We start from the raw sequence: 21,963 nt of genomic DNA on the forward strand, positions 1-21,963 counted from the left end.
CGGGGAGGTGCGACCCATGGACTGGTTTGAGTGGCATTAGGGCCGCTCTGCCAGTGGGTCGTTCCCCCTGTGGGCGCTGGTGTCGCGGCGGTTTTATGCTACGCCATTTTATGCTAGGGACGTTAGGGACCCACTCTAAATAGGTGGCCTTGACGTGGCGAGTGGGCTTTGTACTTTTTGATCAACGTATATACTAACTACATGTTAGTTTTTGAAATTATGCTGAGAAGCAATCAGATCATTGTGCAAGAGTGTAGATGTGCACCATGTCTGTTTTCTACCTGAATTCACATTATAGTAGTTATATTCTTGTATATTGGAGCAGTATTATAGTAGTTATATTCTTGTATATAGGAGCAGTATTATAGTAGTTATATTCTTGTATATAGGAGCAGTATTACAGTAGTTTTATTCTTGTATATAGGAGGCAGTATTATAGTAGTTATATTCTTGTACAGAGAATAAGTATTATAGTAGTTATATTCTTGTATATAGGTGGAGTATTATAGTAGATATATTCTTGTATATAGGAGCAGTATTATAGTTATATTCTTGTATATAGGAGCAGTATTATAGTAGTTCTATTCTTGTATATAGGAGCAGTATTATAGTAGTTATATTCTTGTGTATAGGAGCAGTATTATAGTAGATATATTCTTGTACATAGGAGACAATATTATAGTAATTATATTCTTGCATATAGGAGGCAGTATTATAGTAATTATATTCTTGCATATAGGAGGCAGTATTATAGTAGTTATATTCTTGTATATAGGAGCAGTATTATAGTAGTTATATTCTTGTATATAGCAGCAGTATTATAGTAGTTATATTCTTGTATATAGGAGCAGTATTATAGTAGTTATATTCTTGTATATAGGAGGCAGTATTATAGTAGTTATAGTCTTGTATATAGGAGCAGTATTATAGTAGTTATATTCCTGTATATAGGAGAAGTATTATAGTAGATATATCCTTGTATATAGGAGCAGTATTATAGTAGTTATATTCTTGTATATAGGAGCAGAATTATAGTAGTTATATTCTTGTATATAGGAGCAGTATTATAGTAGTTATATTCTTGTATAGAGGAGCAGTATTATAGTAGTTATATTCTTGTATATAGTAGGCAGTAATATAGTAGTTATATTCTTGTATATAGGAGCAGTATTATAGTAGTTATATTCTTGTATATAGGAGTAGTATTATAGTAGTTATATCCTTGTATATAGGAGCAGTATTATAGTAGTTATATTCTTGTATATAGGAGCATTATTATAGTAGTTATATTCCTGTATATAGGAGAAGTATTATAGTAGTTATATTCTTGTATATAGGAGCAGTATTAAAGTAGTTATATACTTGTATATAGGAGGCAGTATTATAGTAGTTATATTCTTGTATATAGGAGCAGTATTATAGTAGTTATATTCTTGTATATAGGAGCAGTATTATAGTAGTTATATTCTTGTATATAGGAGGCAGTATTATAGTAGTTATATACTTGTATATAGGAGCAGTATTATAGTAGTTATATTCTTGTGTATAGGAGCAGTATTATAGTAGTTATATACTTGTATATAGGAGGCAGTATTATAGTAGTTATATTCTTGTATATAGGAGAAGTATTATAGTAGTTATATTCTTGTATATAGGAGCAGTATTAAAGTAGTTATATACTTGTATATAGGAGGCAGTATTATAGTAGTTATATTCTTGTATATAGGAGCAGTATTATAGTAGTTATATTCTTGTATAAAGGAGCAGTATTATAGTAGTTATATTCTTGTATATAGGAGCAGTATTATAGTAGTTATATTCTTGTATATAGGAGCAGTATTATAGTAGTTATATTCTTGTATACAGGAGCAGTATTATAGTAGTTATATTCTTGTATATAGGAGCAGTATTATAGTAGTTATATTCTTGTATATAGGAGCAGTATTATAGTAGTTATATTCTTGTATATAGGAGCAGTATTATAGTAGTTATATTCTTGTATATAGAGGCAGTATTATAGTAGTTATATTCTTGTATGTAGGAGCAGTATTATAGTAGTTATATTCTTGTATATAGGGATCAGTATTCATTTGACTTTATTATTAGTGTTTAGGTTCTGTTGCTTCATACATCAGTTAGTTATTGTGAGTCACAACTTTGAGCTTTTCTCACATATCAGACAATATCCTGTTAGAACTTTCGCTCCGATCACCTAATATGGCTGCATAATAGACGCAGCCGCCGCTGCCGTACGCAGATTCAGATTATTGTAATGATGAATTTACAGATGACACAGAGCTCGGTTCTCAGGCGTCTCTGTCATCCCAGCAGAGTACTTTATTTTTCTAATCATATTACAATGCAAGATGAATTCATGAGCTAAAACCATTATGAATTCAAAGTCAGACCCATATATTGCTATTGGTGCCATGTTAGGGATCTATATGTAGGCCAGTTCTAGTATTGAAGAGTGTTTCCAAACAAGAGTGCCTCCAGCTGTTGTCAAACTACAAATCCCAGCATGCCCGGACAGCCAAAGGCTGTCCGGGCATGCTGGGAGTTGTAGTTTTGCAACAGCTGCAGGCACACTGGTCTGGAAACACTGTTCGATGCCCAGGTTCTATGGTGGCACATAATATTGCCAACTTTGGAACTACCTGTTATTGCTCCAGTGCAATCAAATATAAAACAATAAGTAATTTCTCCAATAGTCTTGATTAAAACTATCCTCCCGTTTTGTGTATGCAGCTCCTGTGCAGTTCTCTGTGTTTTCAGATACATACAGTGAAACTGAAAAATAAAAAAAAATCTGAATTGACCACTTGAGCAGATTATCAACTTTCTGCAACAGATTTTCAGTCCCACCATATATTCTGGACACTGACATGGTCAACTTTTTTAACATGACGGCCAACCCCCAAAAGGTCGCTTTTTAATGCAGGTTTGGATGGTCATTCTCTAAAATATTCTGTATATAAATACTAGTAGACAATCTGATGTTACCCGGGTCCTTCCTACCTAAACCTTGTGGGAGAAGAAAAAATACAATGACGCTCTTGTCCTCATATCCCGACCACATATCTTGTCCTCATAATCTGACCTTATATCCCATCCTCATATCCCGTCCTCATATCCCGACCTCATATCCCAACCTCATATCTCGTCCTCATATCTTGTCCTCATATCCATTCCTCATATTCCAACCTTATATCCCTTCCTCATATCACGTCCTCATATCTGTCCTCATATCTGTCCTCATATTCCTATATCCTATCCTCATATCCCACCCTCATATCCTGTCCTCATATGCCGTCCTCATATCCCAACCTCATATCCTGTCCTCATATCCCCTCCTCATATCCCGTCCTCATATCCCATCCTCATATCCCGTCCTCATATCCCGTCCTCATATCCCGTCCTCATATCCCGTCCTCATATCCCATCCTCATATCCCGTCCTCATATCCCCTCCTCATTTCCAGTCCTTATATCCCGTCCTCATATCCCATCCTCATATCACCTCCTCATATCCCGTCCTCATATCCCGTCCTCATATCCCGTCCTCATTTCCCATCCTCATATCCCATCCTCATATCCCGCCCTCATATCCCAACCTCATATCCCATCCTCATATCTAATCCTCATATCCCGTCCTCATATCCCGTCCTCATATCCCATCCTCATTTCCCATCCTCATATCCCGTCCTCATATCCCATCCTCATATGCCGTCCTCATATCCCGTCCTCATATCCCGTCCTCATTTCCCGTCCTCATATGCTGTCCTCATATCCCGTCCTCATATCCCGTCCTCGTATCCCATCCTCATTTCCCATCCTCATATGCCGTCCTCATATCCCGTCCTCATATCCCGTCCTCATATCCCGCCCTCTAATCCCGCCCTCATATGCCGTCCTCATATCCCGTCCTCATATCCCGTCCTCATATCCCGTCCTCATATCCCGTCCTCATATCCCGTCCTCATATCCCATCCTCATATCCCGCCCTCATATCCCGCCCTCATATGCTGTCCTCATATCCCGTCCTCACATCCCGACCTCATATCCCGTCCTCATATCCCGTCCTCATATCCTGTCCTCATATCCCATTCACTAATTATTCTCTGCACCTTTCTGTCAGAGTGTCAGCAGACTCTTTAAACTCCCCGGGCAATCTCTGCAGCCCAAGAGTAATGCGATCAGGAGGTATACAGGAAGTGCCATAGGCTTGCATGAGACCTCAGACATAACCCCCACACTTGCATAACTCATGTAACCATGTTTCTTCTAAATATTTCCAGCCATTTGAAAGTCATGTAGGAAAATACACATGTACATTTTTACCGACATACATACATATATACAAACTGTAAGCAAGCAACTGGTAAAATGGAGTATAGGACGTATGTATCACAGGCTTCTTGCCTCAATGACTTACAGGGGTACTCCGCCCCTAGACATCTTACATCCTATTCAAATGATAGGGGATAAGATGTCTGATCGCGGGGGTCCCGCCGCTGAAGACCACTGAGATCTCCCTGCTGCACCCGGCGTTCCTTTAGAGCATTGAGTGCAGCACTGGAGCCTTGTGATGTCACGGCCAGGCCCCGCTTGTGATGTCATGACCATGCCCCCCTCAATGCAAGTCTATGGGAGGGGGTGTGACGGGATGGTAGGGGGCCCTGGTGATCAGACATCTTATCCCCTATCCTTTGGATAAGATGTCTAGGGGTGGAGTACCCCTTTAAGGCTGGAGTTTGGGTCCAAGTTTTGAGAGTGACTGAAGGTTCTGGAGATAAAATCCCTCCCATACTGCTGTTCTGTGTGTGTTGGAGTCCTGAACCTGATCTCACAGGTGTGTGAGCACTGTCACAGAGCAGCAGAGAGGAGTTACTCTGAAGCAGATCAGCTTGTCTGTGGTATGTGGGATACTGATACACTGCACCAAAAAGACTGACTTATGCACAGTTTTCTTAGTGATATAAGGGGCTCCTATTGGCCTGTATGAGTGACCCAATAGATGCCAGGAAGCATGAGGCAGCATTCATGTAATATTGTGATATCATAACCAACTATGTTGTGTGTAATCTGCTGCCGATTTTGGATCCTCCCCTCTGTTAGCAGTCATGGGAGCGAGAAAATGCACATTTAAAGTTTTTTTTTATTTTAAAAGAATGTCCCATGTAAGTTGTTCTAAGATTATATATCACATTCAACACCATCCTTACACCACCCATAGTGTTCCAAATGGTAATAATGCCGCCCTTGGTAGGAAGAGCTGCCTCCTAGCAGGTTAAAATGCCTCCAAGTAGGTAGAGTTACTCAACAGTAAGAGAGCTGTCCCTTAGTAGGTAGGGCTGCCCCATTAGGTAGAGAGTTGTCCCTTAGTAGGTAGGGCTGCCCCATTAGGTAGAGAGCTGTCTCTTAGTAGGTAGGGCTGCCCCATTAGGTAGAGAGCTGTCCCTTAGTAGGTAGGGCTGCCCCATTAGGTAGAGAGCTGTCCCTTAGTAGGTAGGGCTGCCCCATTAGGTAGAGAGCTGTCCCTTAGTAGGTAGGGCTGCCCCATTAGGTAGAGAGTTGTCCCTTAGTAGGTAGGGCTGCCCCATTAGGTAGAGAGCTGTCTCTCAGTAGGTAGGGCTGCCCCATTAGGTAGAGAGCTGTCTCTTAGTAGGTAGGGCTGCCCCATTAGGTAGAGAGCTGTCCCTTAGTAGGTAGGGCTGCCCCATTAGGTAGAGAGCTGTCTCTCAGTAGATAGGGCTGCCCCATTAGGTAGAGAGCTGTCCCTTAGTAGGTAGGGCTGCCCCATTAGGTAGAGAGCTGTCTCTCAGTAGTTACAGCTGCCCCATTAGGAAGAGAGCTGTGCCTCAGTAGGTAGGGCTGCCCCATTAGGAAGAGAGCTGTCTCTCAGTAGGTGGGGTTGCCCCATTAGGTAGAGAGCTGTCCCTCAGTAGGTAGAGCTGCCCCATTAGGTAGAGAGCTGTCCCTCAGTAGGTAGAGCTGCCCCATTTGGTAGAGAGCTGTCCCTCAGTAGGTACAGCTGCCCCATTAGGTAGAGAGCTGTCCCTCCAGTAGGTAGAGCTGCTTCACTAGGTAGAGAGCTGTCCCTCAGTAGGTAGAGCTGCCCCATTAAGTAGAGAGCTGTCCCTCAGTAGGTAGAGCTGCCCCATTAGGTAGAGAGTTGTCCCTCAGTAGGTAGAGATGCCCCATTAGGTAGAGAGCTGTCCCTCAGTAGGTAGAGCTGCCCCTCAGTAGGTAGAGCTGCTTCATTAGGTAGAGATCTGTCCCTCAGTAGGTAGAGCTGCCCCATTAGGTAGAGAGCTGTCCCTCAGTAGGTAGAGCTGCCCCATTAGGTAGAGAGTTGTCCCTCAGTAGGTAGAGATGCCCCATCAGGTAGAGAGCTGTCCCTCAGTAGGTAGAGCTGCCCCTCAGTAGGTAGAGCTGCTTCATTAGGTAGAGATCTGTCCCTCAGTAGGTAGAGCTGCCCCATTAGGTAGAGAGCTGTCCCTCAGTAGGTAGAGCTGCCCCATTAGGTAGAGAGCTGTCCATCAGTAGGTAGAGTTGCCCCATTAGGTAGAGAGTTGTCCCTCAGTAGGTAGAGCGGCCCCATTAGGTAGAGAGCTGTCCCTCAGTAGGTAGAGCTGCCCCATTAGGTAGAGAGTTGTCCCTCAGTAGGTAGAGATGCCCCATTAGGTAGAGAGCTGTCCCTCAGTAGGTACAGCTGCCCCATTAGGTAGAGAGCTGTCCCTCCAGTAGGTAGAGCTGCTTCACTAGGTAGAGAGCTGTCCCTCAGTAGGTAGAGCTGCCCCATTAAGTAGAGAGCTGTCCCTCAGTAGGTAGAGCTGCCCCATTAGGTAGAGAGTTGTCCCTCAGTAGGTAGAGACGCCCCATTAGGTAGAGAGCTGTCCCTCAGTAGGTAGAGCTGCCCCTCAGTAGGTAGAGCTGCTTCATTAGGTAGAGATCTGTCCCTCAGTAGGTAGAGCTGCCCCATTAGGTAGAGAGCTGTCCCTCAGTAGGTAGAGCTGCCCCATTAGGTAGAGAGTTGTCCCTCAGTAGGTAGAGATGCCCCATCAGGTAGAGAGCTGTCCCTCAGTAGGTAGAGCTGCCCCTCAGTAGGTAGAGCTGCTTCATTAGGTAGAGATCTGTCCCTCAGTAGGTAGAGCTGCCCCATTAGGTAGAGAGCTGTCCCTCAGTAGGTAGAGCTGCCCCATTAGGTAGAGAGCTGTCCATCAGTAGGTAGAGTTGCCCCATTAGGTAGAGAGTTGTCCCTCAGTAGGTAGAGCGGCCCCATTAGGTAGAGAGCTGTCCCTCAGTAGGTAGAGCTGCCCCATTAGGTAGAGAGTTGTCCCTCAGTAGGTAGAGATGCCCCATTAGGTAGAGAGCTGTCCCTCAGTAGGTAGAGCTGCCCCTCAGTAGGTAGAGCTGCTTCATTAGGTAGAGAGCTGTCCCTCAGTAAGTAGAGCTGCCCCATTAGGTAGAGAGCTGTCCCTCAGTAGGTAGAGCTGCCCCATTAGGTAGAGAGCTGTCCATCAGTAGGTAGAGTTGCCCCATTAGGTAGAGAGTTGTCCCTCAGTAGGTAGAGATGCCCCATTAGGTAGAGAGCTGTCCCTCAGTAGGTAGAGATGCCCCATTATATATAGAGCTGTCCCTCAGTAGGTAGAGATGCCCCATTATATAGAGAGCTGTCCCTCAGTAGGTAGAGATGCCCCATTAGATAGAGAGCTGTCCCTCAGTAGGTAGAGCTGCCCCCAATTAAGTAGAGAGTTGTTCCCTAGTAGGAAATGATAGGAAGAGCTTTCCACATCAAGTGCAGAGCTGCCCCAGTAAGTAGACTGTATCACCATTCAGTAGAGAATTGCGTCCCCAGTATGGATAGAGCTGTGCCCAGTAGGCATAGTTGCCCCCAGAAGGTATAGTGGCCCCCAGTAGGTATAGGGTTACTCGAGTAAGTAAAATTGCCCCTATCACTATCTGTTAGATGTGGGTGTAACTTGGCAGGTGGTGATTGAAAGAGCTTTATTGTCCGTTCAGTCATTACAAGTCATACAATAAATTACAATCACACAAAGCATGATCGTACAATACACAGCAAAGGTTCCCTAAGCTATACATCGCACATCATGCTACTCTAACACTCCGCTCAATCCTGTAATAGAGAAGCACAAGAGATCGAACAACAAAACAATACAATCTGTGATCGGGGTAGGGGTAACTTGGCAGATGGTAGGCATAAGAAGGAAGCAATAGCACCGTGGGACAATAGCACCTCCTTCAGGTACAATCTGCTGCCTGAGGCAAGATGCTTATCTCGCCTAATGGCAGATATGACCCTGCATGTAGTACAGAGGTAGTTCAGAACCCTTTTTTTTATGATGCATATGTGCCCTAATAGAGCATACAGAAACCCCATAAATTATAAAAGCATTCAGGTCAGACAATGGTCATATCGGCAATGACATCACACAGTGATTATATCATCTGTGACATCACACAATGATTATACCAGCTGTGACATCACACAATGATTATATTAGCTGTGACATCACACAATGATTATACCAGCTGTGACATCACACAATGATTATACCAGCTGTGACATCACACAATGATTATACCAGCTGTGACATCACACAATTATTATACCAGCTGTGACATCACACAATGATTATACCGGCTGTGACATCACACAATGATTATACCAGCTGTGACATCCCACAATGATTATACCAGCTGTGACATCACACAATTATTATACCAGCTGTGACATCACACAATGATTATACCAGCTGTGACATTACACAGTGATTATACCGGCTGTGACATCACACAATGATTATACCAGCTGTGACATCACACAATGATTATACCAGGTGTGACATTACACAATTATTATACCGGCTGTGACATCACACAATGATTATACTGGCTGTGACATCACACAATTATTATACCGGCTGTGACATCACACAATGATTATACCAGCTGTGACATCACACAATGATCATACTGGCTGTGACATCACACAATTATTATACGGCTGTGACATCACACAATGATTATACCGGCTGTGACATCACACAATGATTATATCAGCTGTGACATCACACAGTGATTATACTGGCTGTGACATCACACAATTATTATACCGGCTGTGACATCACACAATGATTATACCAGCTGTGACATCACACAATGAATATACCAGCTGTGACATCACCCAATGATTATACCAGCTGTGACATCACCCAATGATTATACCGGCTGTGACATCACCCGATGATTATACCAGCTGTGACATCACACAAAGATTATACCAGCTCTGACATCACACAATGATTATACCAGCTGTGACATCACACAATGATTATACTGGCTGTGACATCACACAATTATTATACCGGCTGTGACATCACACAATGATTATACCGGCTGTGACATCACACACTGATTATACCAGCTGTGACATCACACAATGATTATACCGGCTGTGACATCACACAATGATTATACCAGCTGTGACATCACACAATTATTATACCAGCTGTGACATCACACAATGATTATACCAGCTGTGACATTACACAGTGATTATACCGGCTGTGACATCACACAATGATTATACCAGCTGTGACATCACACAATGATTATACCAGGTGTGACATTACACAATTATTATACCGGCTGTGACATCACACAATGATTATACTGGCTGTGACATCACACAATTATTATACCGGCTGTGACATCACACAATGATTATACCAGCTGTGACATCACACAATGATTATACTGGCTGTGACATCACACAATTATTATACCGGCTGTGACATCACACAATGATTATACCGGCTGTGACATCACACAATGATTATACCAGCTGTGACATCACACAATGATTATACCGGCTGTGACATCACACAATGATTATACGGCTGTGACATCACACAATGATTATACCGGCTGTGACATCACACAATGATTATATCAGCTGTGACATCACACAGTGATTATACTGGCTGTGACATCACACAATTATTATACCGGCTGTGACATCACACAATGATTATACCAGCTGTGACATCACACAATGATTATACCAGCTGTGACATCACCCAATGATTATACCAGCTGTGATATCACCCAATGATTATACCGGCTGTGACATCACCCGATGATTATACCAGCTGTGACATCACACAAAGATTATACCAGCTCTGACATCACACAATGATTATACCAGCTGTGACATCACACAATGATTATACTGGCTGTGACATCACACAATTATTATACCGGCTGTGACATCACACAATGATTATACCGGCTGTGACATCACACAATGATTATACCAGCTGTGACATCACACAATGATTATACCGGCTGTGACATCACACAATGATTATACCGGCTGTGACATCACACAATGATTATATCAGCTGTGACATCACACAATTATTATACCGGCTGTGACATCACACAATTATTATACCGTCTGTGACATCACACAATGATTATACCAGCTGTGACATCACACAATGATTATACCAGCTGTGACATCACACAATTATTATACCGGCTGTGACATCACACAATGATTATACTGGCTGTGACATCACACAATTATTATACTGGCTGTGACATCACACAATGATTATACCAGCTGTGACATCACACAATGATTATACTGGCTGTGACATCACACAATGATTATACCGGCTGGGACATCACACAATGATTATACCAGCTGTGACATCAAACAATGATTATATCGGCTGTGACATCACCCGATGATTATACCAGCTGTGACATCACACAATGATTATACGAGCTGTGACATCACCCAATGATTATACCAGCTGTGACATCACCCAATGATTATACCGGCTGTGACATCACCCGATGATTATACCAGCTGTGACATCACCCAATGATTATACCAGCTGTGACATCACCCGATGATTATACCAGCTGTGACATCACACAATGATTATATCGGCTGTGACATCACACAATGATTATACCAGCTGTGACATCACACAATGATTATACCAGCTGTGACATCACCCAATGATTATACCAGCTGTGACATCACCCAATGATTATACCGGCTGTGACATCACCCGATGATTATACCAGCTGTGACATCACCCAATGATTATACCGGCTGTGACATCACCCAATGATTATACCGGCTGTGACATCACACAATGATTATATCAGCTGTGACATCACACAATGATTATACCAGCTGTGACATCACACAATGATTATACCAGCTGTGACATCACCCAATGATTATACCAGCTGTGACATCACCCAATGATTATACCAGCTGTGACATCACCCGATGATTATACCGGCTGTGACATCACACAAAGATTATACCGGCTGTGACATCACACAATGATTATACCAGCTGTGACATCACACAATGATTATACCGGCTGTGACATCACACAATGATTATACCGGCTGTGACATCACACAATGATTATACCGGCTGTGACATCACACAATGATTATACCGGCTGTGACATCACACAATGATTATACGGGCTGTGACATCACACAAAGATTATACCGGCTGTGACATCACACAATGATTATACCGGCTGTGACATTACACAATGATTATACCGGCTGTGACATCACACAATGATTATACCAGCTGTGACATCACACAATGATTATACCAGCTGTGACATCACACAATGATTATACCGGCTGTGACATCACACAATGATTATACCAGCTGTGACATCACACAATGATTATACCAGCTGTGACATCACACAATGATTATACGGGCTGTGACATCACACAATGATTATACCAGCTGTGACATCACACAATGATTATACCGGCTGTGACATCCCACACAATGATTATACCTGCTGTGACATCACACAATGATTATACATAAATATGACATCAAAATGACACAAAAGGATTATACCAGAGAAGCAACTCTCACATAACCAGCAGTGACATCACATATCAGTGGTGACATCACACAATAAATAAATCAGCAGTGACATTACACAACATATAAACCAGCAGTGACATCACATATCTGTGGTGACATCACACAACATATAAACCAGCAGTGACATCACATATCAGTGGTGACATCACACAATAAATAAATCAGCAGTGACATTACACAACATATAAACCAGCAGTGACATCACATATCAGTGGTGACATCACACAACATATAAACCAGCAGTGACATCACATATCAGTGGTGAAATCACACAACATATAAACCAGCAGTGACATCACATATAAGTGGTGACATCACACAACATGTAAACCAGCAGTGACATCACATATAAATGGTGACATCACACAATAAATAAATAAACCAGCAGTGACATCACACAATATATAAACCAGCAGTGACATCACATATTAGTGGTGACATCACACAATAAATAAACCAGCAGTGACATCACACATTTATTAATAAATAAGTAATGAAGAATAACATTATGAGCAATATTTATAGTTTCCTCTTGCCGGCCAGTAGGGGGCACACACTATCTTAATTTAAATACTATCTGGAACTAATCAGCAATGTATCTGGCAGTATGACCATGGGAAATCTTCTATCATACAATGTCTTGTACAATGGGGTGAATATTGTGTGACACGTAGGAATAGCTTATTAATAAAATGCAATGGGGGATACATTGTTGCTGATTCCATCTCATCCTAACCGCTAATAATAGTAATAACAACAGCAACAACCTCTTGGGGGCAATATTTTAGATATATTCTTGTATATAGGAACAGTATTATAGTAGTTATATTTTTATATATAGAAGCAGTATTATAGTAGTTATATTCTTGTATATAGGAGCAGTATTATAGTAGTTATATTCTTGTATATAGGAGGCAGTATTATAGTAGTTATATTCTTGTATATAGGAGCAGTATTATAGTAGTTATATTCTTGTATATAGGAGCAGTATTATAGTAGTTATATTCTTGTATATAGGGGGCAGTATTATAGTAGTTATATTCTTGTATATAGGAGCAGTATTATAGTAGTTATATTCTTGTATATAGGGGCAGTATTATAGTAGTTGTTACGCCGAGCGCTCCGGGTTCCCGCTCCTCCCCGGAGCGCTCGCTTCACCTCCTCCGCTGCAGCGCCCCGGTCACGTCCTCTGACCCGGGGCGCTGCGATCCTGCTGCTAGCCGGGATGCGATTCGCGATGCGGGTAGCGCCCGCTCGCGATGCGCACCCCGGCTCTCCTACCTGACTCGCTCCCCGTCTGTTCTGTCCCGGCGCGCGCGGCCCCGCTCCCTAGGGCGCGCGCGCGCCGGGTCTCTGCGATTTAAAGGGCCACTGCGCCGCTGATTGGCGCAGTGGTTCCAATTAGAGTTATCACCTGTGCACTCCCTATATTACCTCACTTCCCTTGCACTCCCTTGCCGGATCTTGTTGCCTTAGTGCCAGTGAAAGCGTTCCTTGTGTGTCCCTTGCCAGTGTTTCCAGACCTTCTGCCGTTGCCCCTGACTACGATCCTTGCTGCCTGCCCCGACCTTCTGCTACGTCCGACCTTGCTTCTGCCTACTCCCTTGTACCGCGCCTATCTTCAGCAGCCAGAGAGGTGAGCCGTTGCTAGTGGATACGACCTGGTCACTACCGCCGCAGCAAGACCATCCCGCTTTGCGGCGGGCTCTGGTGAAAACCAGTAGTGGCTTAGAACCGGTCCACTAGCACGGTCCACGCCAATCCCTCTCTGGCACAGAGGGTCCACTACCTGCCAGCCGGCATCGTGACAGTAGATCCGGCCATGGATCCCGCTGAAGTTCCTCTGCCAGTTGTCGCTGACCTCACCACGGTGGTCGCCCAGCAGTCACAACAGATTGCGCAACAAGGCCAACAGCTGTCTCAACTGACCGTTATGCTACAACAGTTGCTACCACAGCTTCAGCAGTCATCTCCTCCGCCAGCTCCTGCACCTCCTCCGCAGCGAGTGGCCGCTCCTGGGATACGCTTATCCTTGCCGGATAAGTTTGATGGGGACTCTAAGTTTTGCCGTGGCTTCCTTTCCCAATGTTCCCTGCATCTGGAGATGATGTCGGACCTGTTTCCCACTGAAAGGTCTAAGGTGGCTTTCGTAGTCAGTCTTCTGTCCGGAAAAGCCCTGTCATGGGCCACACCGCTCTGGGACCGCAATGACCCCGTCACTGCCTCAGTACACTCCTTCTTCTCGGAAATCCGAAGTGTCTTTGAGGAACCTGCCCGAGCCTCTTCTGCTGAGACTGCCCTGTTGAACCTGGTCCAGGGTAATTCTTCCGTTGGCGAGTATGCCGTACAATTCCGTACACTTGCTTCAGAATTGTCCTGGAATAATGAGGCCCTCTGCGCGACCTTCAAAAAAGGCCTATCCAGCAACATTAAAGATGTTCTGGCCGCACGAGAAATTCCTGCTAATCTACATGAACTTATTCACCTAGCCACTCGCATTGACATGCGTTTTTCTGAAAGGCGTCAGGAACTCCGCCAAGATATGGACTCTGTTCGCACGAGGCGTTTCGTCTCCTCGGCTCCTCTCTCCTCTGGTCCCCTGCAATCTGTTCCTGTGCCTCCCGCCGTGGAGACTATGCAGGTCGACCGGTCTCGCCTGACACCTCAAGAGAGGACACGACGCCGTATGGAGAACCTCTGCCTGTACTGTGCTAGTACCGAACACTTCCTGAGGGATTGTCCTATCCGTCCTCCCCGCCTGGAAAGACGTACGCTGACTCCGCACAAGGGTGAGACAGTCCTTGATGTCTACTCTGCTTCTCCACGTCTTACTGTGCCTGTGCGGATGTCTGCTTCTGCCTTCTCCTTCTCTACAGTGGCCTTCTTGGACTCTGGTTCTGCAGGAAATTTTATTTTGGCCTCTCTCGTCAACAGGTTCAACATCCCTGTGACCAGTCTCGCCAGACCCCTCTACATCAATTGTGTAAATAATGAAAGATTGGACTGTACCATACGTTTCCGCACGGAGCCCCTTCTTATGAGCATCGGATCTCATCATGAGAGGATTGAACTTTTGGTCCTCCCCAATTGCACCTCGGAGATTCTCCTTGGACTTCCCTGGCTTCAACTTCATTCCCCAACCCTGGATTGGTCCACTGGGGAGATCAAGAGTTGGGGGTCCTCTTGTTCCAAGAACTGTCTAAAACCGGTTCCCAGTAACCCTTGCCGTAACTCTGTGGTTCCTCCAGTAACCGGTCTCCCCAAGACCTATATGGACTTCGCGGATGTTTTCTGCAAAAAACAAGCTGAGACTCTACCTCCTCACAGGCCTTATGATTGCCCTATCGACCTCCTCCCGGGTACTACTCCACCCCGGGGCAGAATTTATCCTCTCTCTGCCCCAGAGACTCTTGCCATGTCCGAATACGTCCAGGAGAATCTAAAAAGGGGCTTTATCCGTAAATCCTCCTCTCCTGCCGGAGCCGGATTTTTCTTTGTCTCCAAAAAAGATGGCTCCCTACGTCCTTGCATTGACTACCGCGGTCTTAATAAAATCACGGTTAAGAACCGCTACCCCTTACCCCTCATCTCTGAACTCTTTGATCGCCTCCAAGGTGCCCACATCTTCACTAAATTGGACTTAAGAGGCGCCTATAACCTCATCCGCATCAGAGAGGGGGACGAGTGGAAAACGGCATTTAACACCAGAGATGGACACTTTGAGTATCTGGTCATGCCCTTTGGACTGTGCAATGCCCCTGCCGTCTTCCAAGACTTTGTCAATGAAATTTTTCGTGATCTATTATACTCCTGTGTTGTGGTATATCTGGACGATATCCTAATTTTTTCTGCCAATCTAGAGGAACACCGCCGGCATGTCCGTATGGTTCTTCAGAGACTTCGTGACAACCAACTCTATGCCAAAATTGAGAAATGTCTGTTTGAATGCCAATCTCTTCCTTTTCTAGGATATTTGGTCTCTGGCCAGGGACTACAGATGGATCCAGACAAACTCTCTGCCGTCTTAAATTGGCCACGCCCCTCCGGACTCCGTGCTATCCAACGCTTTTTGGGGTTCGCCAATTATTACAGGCAATTTATTCCACATTTTTCTACCATTGTGGCTCCTATCGTGGCTTTAACCAAGAAAAATGCTGATCCCAAGTCCTGGCCTCCTCAAGCAGAAGACTCCTTTAAACAACTCAAGTCTGCCTTTTCTTCGGCTCCCGTGCTCTCCAGACCTGACCCTTCCAAACCCTTCCTATTGGAGGTTGATGCCTCCTCAGTAGGAGCTGGAGCTGTTCTTCTACAAAAAAATCCTTCCGGGCATGCTGTCACTTGTGGTTTTTTCTCTAGGACCTTCTCTCCAGCGGAGAGGAACTACTCCATCGGGGATCGAGAACTTCTAGCCATTAAATTAGCACTTGAGGAATGGAGGCATCTGCTGGAGGGATCAAGATTTCCTGTTATTATCTACACCGACCACAAGAACCTCTCCTACCTCCAGTCGGCCCAACGGCTGAATCCTCGCCAGGCCCGGTGGTCTCTGTTCTTTGCCCGATTTAATTTTGAGATTCACTTTCGTCCTGCCGATAAGAACATTAGAGCCGATGCTCTCTCTCGTTCCTCGGATGCCTCAGAAGTTGATCTCCCTCCGCAACACATCATTCCACCTGACTGCCTGATCTCCACTTCTCCTGCCTCCATCAGACAGACTCCTCCAGGAAAGACCTTTGTTTCTCCACGCCAACGCCTCGGAATCCTCAAATGGGGTCACTCCTCCCATCTCGCAGGTCATGCGGGCATCAAGAAATCTGTGCAACTCATCTCCCGCTTCTATTGGTGGCCAACTCTGGAGACGGACGTTGGGGACTTTGTGCGAGCCTGCACTATCTGTGCCCGGGATAAGACTCCTCGCCAGAAGCCCGCTGGTTTTCTTCATCCTCTGCCTGTCCCCGAACAGCCTTGGTCTCTGATTGGTATGGATTTTATTACTGATTTACCCCCTTCCCGTGGCAACACCGTTATTTGGGTGGTCGTTGATCGATTCTCCAAAATGGCACATTTCATTCCTCTTCCTGGTCTTCCTTCTGCGCCTCAGTTGGCTAAACAATTTTTTGTACACATTTTTCGTCTTCACGGGTTGCCTACGCAGATTGTCTCGGATAGAGGGGTCCAATTCGTGTCTAAATTCTGGAGAGCTCTCTGTAAACAACTCAAGATTAAATTAAATTTTTCCTCTGCATATCATCCCCAGTCCAATGGACAAGTAGAAAGAATTAACCAGATCCTGGGTGATTATTTGCGACATTTTGTTTCCTCCCGCCAGGATGACTGGGCAGATCTCCTTCCATGGGCCGAATTCTCGTATAACTTCAGGGTCTCTGAATCTTCCTCCAAATCCCCATTTTTCGTGGTGTACGGCCGTCACCCTCTTCCCCCCCTCCCTACCCCCTTGCCCTCTGGTCTGCCCGCTGTGGATGAAATTTCTCGTGACCTTTCCATTATATGGAGAGAGACCCAAAATTCTCTCTTACAGGCTTCTTCACGCATGAAGAGGTTCGCGGATAAGAAAAGAAGAGCTCCCCCCGTTTTTTCCCCTGGAGACAAGGTATGGCTCTCCGCTAAATATGTCCGCTTCCGTGTCCCTAGCTACAAGTTGGGACCACGCTATCTTGGTCCTTTCAAAATTCTGTGTCAAATTAATCCTGTCTCTTATAAACTTCTTCTTCCTCCTTCTCTTCGTATCCCTAATGCCTTTCACGTCTCTCTTCTCAAACCACTCATCCTCAACCGTTTTTCTCCCAAATCTGTTCCTCCCACTCCTGTTTCCGGCTCCTCGGACGTCTTCTCGGTCAAGGAGATTTTGGCTGCCAAAAAGGTCAGAGGAAAAAATTTTTTTTTAGTAGACTGGGAGGGTTGTGGTCCTGAAGAGAGATCCTGGGAACCTGAGGACAACATCCTTGACAAAAGTCTGCTCCTCAGGTTCTCAGGCTCCAAGAAGAGGGGGAGACCCAAGGGGGGGGGTACTGTTACGCCGAGCGCTCCGGGTTCCCGCTCCTCCCCGGAGCGCTCGCTTCACCTCCTCCGCTGCAGCGCCCCGGTCACGTCCTCTGACCCGGGGCGCTGCGATCCTGCTGCTAGCCGGGATGCGATTCGCGATGCGGGTAGCGCCCGCTCGCGATGCGCACCCCGGCTCTCCTACCTGACTCGCTCCCCGTCTGTTCTGTCCCGGCGCGCGCGGCCCCGCTCCCTAGGGCGCGCGCGCGCCGGGTCTCTGCGATTTAAAGGGCCACTGCGCCGCTGATTGGCGCAGTGGTTCCAATTAGAGTTATCACCTGTGCACTCCCTATATTACCTCACTTCCCTTGCACTCCCTTGCCGGATCTTGTTGCCTTAGTGCCAGTGAAAGCGTTCCTTGTGTGTCCCTTGCCAGTGTTTCCAGACCTTCTGCCGTTGCCCCTGACTACGATCCTTGCTGCCTGCCCCGACCTTCTGCTACGTCCGACCTTGCTTCTGCCTACTCCCTTGTACCGCGCCTATCTTCAGCAGCCAGAGAGGTGAGCCGTTGCTAGTGGATACGACCTGGTCACTACCGCCGCAGCAAGACCATCCCGCTTTGCGGCGGGCTCTGGTGAAAACCAGTAGTGGCTTAGAACCGGTCCACTAGCACGGTCCACGCCAATCCCTCTCTGGCACAGAGGGTCCACTACCTGCCAGCCGGCATCGTGACAGTAGTTATATTCTTGTATATAGGAGCAGTATTATAGTAGTTATATTCTTGTATATAGGAGCAGTATTATAGTAGTTATATTCTTGTATATAGAAGCAGTATTATAGTAGTTATATTCTTGTATATAGGGGCAGTATTATAGTAGTTATATTCTTGTATATAGGAGCAGTATTATAGTAGTTATATTCTTGTACATAGGAGCAGTATTATAGTATCTATATTCTTGTATATAGGAGCAGTATTATAGTAGTTATATTCTTATATATAGGAGCAGTATTATAGTAGCTATATTCTTGTATATAGGAGCAGTATTATAGTAGTTATATTCTTGTACATAGGAGCAGTATTAGAGTAGCCATATTCTTGTATATAGGAGCAGTATTATAGTAGTTATATTCTTGTATATAGGAGCAGTATTATAGTAGTTATATTCTTGTATATAGGGGACAGTATTATAGTAGTTATATTCTTGTATATAGGAGCAGTATTGTAGTAGTTATATTCTTGTATATAGGAGCAGTATTATAGTAGTTATATTCTTGTATATAGGAGCAGTATTATAGTAGTTATATTCTTGTATATAGGAGCAGTATTATAGTAGTTATATTATTGTATATAGGAGCAGTATTATAGTAGTTATATTCTTGTATATAGGAGACAGTATTATAGTAGTTATATTTTTGTATATAGGAGCAGTATTATAGTAGTTATATTCTTATATATAGGAGCAGCAGGGGCGTACCTAGAGAATTTGGCACCCCGGGCAGACCCTTTGTTTGCCCCCCCCCCCACCCACACCCTCCTTAATTACACCCCCCCACCACACACCCCCCTTAATTACACCCCGCTCCCTCCCCCAATTACATCCCCCCTTAATTACACAACATTAGATTCCACATTAGGTAGCATAGATTCCCCACATTAGGAAGCGCAGTTTCCTCACATTAGGTAGTATAGATTCCCCACATTAGGTATAATAGATTCCCCACATTAGGTAGCATTGATTCCCCACATTAGGAAGCCTAAATTCCCCACATTAGGTAGCATAGTATTCCACATTAGGTAGCATAGATTCCCCACATTAGGTAGAATAGATTCCCCACATTAGGAAGCATAGATTCCTCACATTAGGTAGCATAGATTCTCCACATTAGGTAGCATAGAATTCCACATTAGGTAGCATAGATTCCCCACATTAGGTAGCATAGATTCTCCACATTAGGTAGCATAGATTCTCCACATTAGGTAGCATAGATTCTCCCCATTAGGTAGCATATATTCTCCACATTAGGTAGCATATATTCTCCACATTAGGTAGCATAGATTCTCCACATTAGGAAGCGCACTTTCCCCACATTCGGTAGAATAGATTCCCCACATTAGGTAGCATAGTTTTCCACATTAGGTAGCATAGACTCCCCACATTAGAAAGCACAGTTTCCCCACATTATTAGAGAAGCGCAGTTTCCCCACATTAGGAAGCATAGTCGCCCCCCCCCGACAAGCACACACACACATACATAGACAGACACAGACACACACACACATAGACAGACACACACACATAGACAGACACACACAGACAGACACACACATAGACACACACATACACAGACAGACACACACATAGACACACACACACACAGACACACACACATAGACACACATAGACAGACACACACACATAGACACACACACACAGACAGACACACACAGACAGACAGGCACACACACATAGACAGACAGACACACACACACAGACAGACACACACACACATAGACAGACACACACACACACATAGACAGACACACACACAGACAGACACACACACACACACACACACATAGACACACAGACAGACACACAGACAGACAGACAGACACACATAGACACACTTACGTGGCAGCGTTTCTTCCCTCCAGTGGCGGCCTGACGAGTGATGTCACTGACGTCCTCCTGCGCGGGTCTGCGGAGGGACATCACATGCTCGACGTCCCTCATCAGACCCAGGCCGGCCGCCAGCACAGCTGCAAACAGGGGTCGGCGGAGCGAGGTAATGGGGTGCTAACGGGTGGGAGCGAGCGCAGCTGAAGACGAGGGGGGCACCCCAGTCACTGAGCAGCATGGTGTCACCCCATTAGGCTGGTGTCACCCAGTTCGGTCCGCATCCCAGCTGCTACGCGACGGGATTGGGGGGGGGACTCCGTCATGGCACCCCCCCTGTGAGTGGCACCCGGGGCGGGCCGCCCCCCCCCCCCCCCCTTGGTACGCCACTGAGGAGCAGTATTATAGTAGTTATATTCTTGGATATAGGAGCAGTATTATAGTAGTTATATTCTTGTATATAGGAGCAGTATTATAGTAGTTATATTCTTGTATATAGGAGGCAGTATTATAGTAGTTATATTCTTGTATATAGGAGGCAGTATTATAGTAGTTATATTCTTGTATATAGGAGGCAGTATTATAGTAGTTATATTCTTGTATATAGGAGCAGTATTATAGTAGTTATATTCTTGTATATAGGAGCAGTATTATAGTAGTTATATTCTTGTATATAGGAGCAGTATTATAGTAGTTATATTCTTGTATATAGGAGCAGTATTATAGTAGTTATATTCTTGTATATAGGAGCAGTATTATAGTAGTTATATTCTTGTATATAGGAGCAGTATTATAGTAGTTATATTCTTGTATATAGGAGCAGTATTATAGTAGTTATATTCTTGTATATAGGAGCAGTATTATAGTAGTTATATTCTTGTATATAGGAGCAGTATTATAGTAGTTATATTCTTGTATATAGGAGCAGTATTATAGTAGGTAAATTCTTGTATATTGTAGTAGTTATAAAACAAGAAAGAAAATAGTAGTCGGCACTACTACCCCCGCAATTTCTCAGCTTCGCCAATCTCCCCACCACACAATTCACTGCAACGCTGACAGCGCTAGCAGCTCCTGCTTGCCGGACAAACTCCATAGACCGCGGTTCCAAAGCCCAAGAGAAACAGTTCTAATATACAAGTATAAAGAGAGATGGGCGTCACTCACCGGTCCATAGAAAACGGAATTCTTTATTGTAAAAGTGCAGACAAGACGGTGCAGACACGGACAGATCTTCAGGGTACGCCGCAGGTCAGCAACATGCCGGGTAACAGCTGTTTTTTGTGTGCGTCCGCACGCTTCTTCAGACCCATACATGCCTTCCAACACATCACCCAGATATAGCTCCACCCGGAGACGTGTGCAA

The 21,963-nt window shown here is 44.8% G+C and overlaps 1 protein-coding gene across 8 annotated transcripts in view; it reads right to left on the minus strand.

Annotated features, from left to right (window-relative positions):
• The window catches only part of GPR20 (G protein-coupled receptor 20), a 134,965-nt gene that overhangs the window by 4,785 nt on the left and 108,217 nt on the right, over nucleotides 1–21,963 (minus strand). Inside the window, exon 1 of one of the 8 annotated variants that reach the window (XM_056518657.1) lies at nucleotides 2,658–2,679. The exons of the other annotated variants lie outside the window; for them this stretch is intronic. The gene's annotated coding sequence lies outside the window, so the exon portion shown is untranslated. Of the gene's footprint in view, nucleotides 1–2,657; nucleotides 2,680–21,963 lie in introns of those variants that run through there. 8 annotated transcript variants of the gene reach the window in all.

The sequence above is a fragment of the Hyla sarda genome, chromosome 5, assembly GCF_029499605.1.
Source record: "Hyla sarda isolate aHylSar1 chromosome 5, aHylSar1.hap1, whole genome shotgun sequence".
NCBI lineage: Eukaryota > Metazoa > Chordata > Amphibia > Anura > Hylidae > Hyla > Hyla sarda.